Genomic DNA, 3,632 nt, shown 5'->3' with positions numbered 1-3,632 from the left:
ATTGCGAATATGTCACAAAAAATTCGTTTTATAGGAAAATTTATAGTGTTCAAGATAGGAGAATCGTTCTTGGATCCCTCATTATCTTTGAACTCTTGCCTGAACCAAAAATATTTTCGATATACAGCAAGTTTCAGAAAGATCACTGTTATGTTCTCTAAGGTTGTTCCTCTGAGGGCCAGGATTCATAGATAGGAGATCCCATTCGACAGAAATGTATTTTGTGTTCAATCAAAATTTGGCCAAATCTGAAAGCTTAAAAATATTGGCTAGAATACTTTGCGGACCAATAATTATTGAGTAACTCAGTGACAGACGACAAAACCAAAATCTTTTGTGATCTTTCGATTAATTACTTCATGGCATTACAAGAACAATCCAGCAGATCGAGGACTAGTCAAAATTAAACTAGACGCAAAAAACTTCAAGGAAAAATTGGGTAAGTACTCAAAAGTGTACTAGAAGAACAATGTTGTTCAATCGCAAAGAAAAAATTATGTACTGGAAACATTCTAGCACTAAGCAGATTGGAAATTGTTCGGATAACACTGTTTATCTCTTATGATATTGCGAGTGCGTGAGATAAAGTCTGCTTCAGCCGTTCTTCTCTTCCATTCCCTTGGACAGCTTCTATTCTACTAATGTGCTCTTAATAAGATGCCATAGCAATTCGCTCCTGATTCCTCTCCAAAAATTCGCCCACATCGGAGTTGAACTGCATATACTCAACTGACAACATTTTGTTCTTCACGACATCGCGTTGTAACAGCGTATTTAGCACTCCATATCTAGAGGACATTGCTATGGAAAGCTCACTCGTCTCTTCAGCGTTCTTCACGCAGGTGTTTGATCATGGAAGCTTGAATGACAAGTAATCGTTGTCAAACACTGTTGCTTCTTAATTCGTGAGAAAGTGAATGACCGAGGAAAATTGAACTTAAAACACTCTGTATCGAACATACGAAGAATGTTATCTGAAAATCTTCCAGTGGACAACTTTGTAACAGTGCTATTAGGTGTATTTCGATTTTGAGAGATGTATGCTGTATATGCTACTTTACAGATGCAAATACGTTGCGACGCAGTTTCATCTCATTGTGGTTTCAGATCCAAAACTTGAGTTCTTCCACTTAATTTCTGGAATTCTTTGGAAAGTAAATACTAGGTGAGTATTAAACTAAAGGATCAATTTGTGCGTCTCTTCTACTATATAACGAGGTAGGATCCAGAGCAAAGTTTTTAAGCAGCTTTTCTAATTACACTTGGGGGTAAACTCATCCACTAGATAGCTACATTTAAAGAATAGATTGGATACCACACAAATTTGAGATGGATAAATTTTTCATGCCAAGAAAATCTTGCAAAAAGTCTTCTCCTGTTGGTATGTGAATAATAAACTGAATCCTCTTGGTATCTCAAGAATTTCGCGACCGTTCTCGTATAGTGGCAGAGTCATCCCTTTGGTAATCCCTGAGATGCCCAATCGATATAATATATTGCTGTGAGTTTTGGATTACGTAGCGCAAATTCTACTGAATATTAGAAGTCATTTTGACATTTTTAATAACATTTAATTGTGAGTGCAAAATTGACTTTCCCAAAGATGCTAAATCAAATCATTTTCTTCTCGCATTAGTTTCAATTAGCCACAACAAGATATATAAAAGCGAATACAGAACAATAGAGGATGTCCATGACACAGGAGCCATTCTCTACTCCTCTACTTGTGAAGGAAACTTCGATTCATTCATCTTTTCATTTCATTTGTAAAAAGAAATTAATTCGTTGCTCTCTTGCATTTTGACTTTTATTTAGTTCAGCTTCTATTTTGTTTTTCTCGTCATTCGCTTAATAGAGATCTAGTTCTATGTTACATTAGTTAGATATTCAAGTTGTTGTTAAGTTCAAGCACTGTTTCCTACTAATTTCTGATTCTGGTAAGTACAGGTTCTCCAAGTGTCTTTTTGTATTTTTGTTCCATAATTTGGCGACTTCATCTTCATTCTATCAAGATTTCGAACATTTCTGTTTGTCATCAAATTGGTTCTGTTCGTCACTCCACTAAATCTCGAACAGTATTCTTAGATGATTTGACATCCTCGAAGCGCCATTTGACATCAATGGATCCGCTGTTGGCTATTGTGATGCACGCAATGATTGCTTTATTTGTTTCGAGATTAACAACTACCAAGCCGTATGAGACAGTCGAAAGCAAAAAATGTTCAATCTATTATTGCACGATATCAGTTATTATAGTTCGTGTGCTCATCGTTTTCTTAATTGAAAAACTAAATTGTTGTGAATGTGAACAAAGAGCGAATATCTCGGATTCTCCTTATCTGCTCTGTTGTTTATCGATGTGTGTCCCTTAGAAAGCGTTCGAGTTTCCAAGGCAGTAAATCTATAATTGATTCTCGCCTGTCAAATATTATCTACTTCTCATACGGGTTTCAGGAGGAGAGATGCACACACCGTTCTTATATGGTTTTCATCGAGTTTTTTCGCGAGTATCTGTATACGTATTGCAAACTAGCAAGGATTGATACGTGCATTCTTTCAATTGTACGTCAGATGTACTTCGTTCTAATCCTTTTTGTGCTGGTTCGTGGGTTGTTGTTCGACTTTCATTATGTCCTCTTTTTCTCTATATTCGTCTGCCTGTTAACACCTTTTGACGCAGTTCGATATTTCCTTTTTCAGAGTTCGTAATTTGTTATTGAGTTCTTTTAGCCAACTTCTAAGAAAGCACTAATTTTGTTTGTACGACTCATACTTTGTTCTTTTTCTTTAATTGTGCTTTTGTTGTGAGCCAGCCAAATCTTTGCCATTTTTCAACTTCATTTCTGTAGTTGTTTCTAGTTGTGCCAACAGATAAAAGCCTTGTGTACATATAGGCAATGCATGTTGGTGTGCTTTATTCTTTTAATATTTTTCTTGTGCGTCTTCTCAAAAACTTTGGCTAGTGATACGATGCATGATACCAAAACTTAAATAAAAATCTAGTCTCGGAAACGAATGGACAAGTTTGGTCGAGAGGAATTTTGACCAAGACACTTTTTCTGCCGTTTTATGGAAGATTTCATACTATAGTGTCTCGATTTTGTGTCAATCGTATTTGTATACTCTTAAAGTAATCATGATTTACGCGTATGGTACTATTCCATATGATCTCACGCAATGAGTGATTCAGATATATATAAGTAAATAGCTCTAACGTAAACTACAAGTAAAAGAAGATGGGAATAATTTTTTCTGTTTCTATTTCATCTATTGTCTATATAGTGTCCTCCTGTTGCTATAAGTTAATTTCAAAGTGAAGAATCTCTCAAATTTCTTTCACTTTTTCATTGAAATAAATATGAAACTAAATCTTCTAATCTTACTCTTCGAGCAGCGCTCTATTAATTCCACATTCAACGTTCTGGCTTGTATAATTAGTGAGTGGAACTATGGGGTCTCTGTGTCTTGGGTGCATGTCAAAAGTGAAGGTGAACTCATCATCGCAACACATCAAAGCTTCAGGTGGGATTTATTTTGTATTCCCTGTGTGCAGTTACTAAAACGTGTTTCCAAATTAGTACCTGTATCAATTTTTGTGCGATAAAATTAAATCCTTGCCTTCTCTTCACAGT

The 3,632-nt window shown here is 35.7% G+C and overlaps 1 annotated feature.

Moving 5' to 3' along the window:
• Positions 1-3,632: part of a mobile genetic element that runs on past both edges of the window.

Source organism: Trichomonas vaginalis, chromosome IV (assembly GCF_026262505.1).
Source record: "Trichomonas vaginalis G3 chromosome IV, whole genome shotgun sequence".
NCBI lineage: Eukaryota > Parabasalia > Trichomonadida > Trichomonadidae > Trichomonas > Trichomonas vaginalis.
This window is presented reverse-complemented; position numbering and strand designations above follow the sequence as displayed.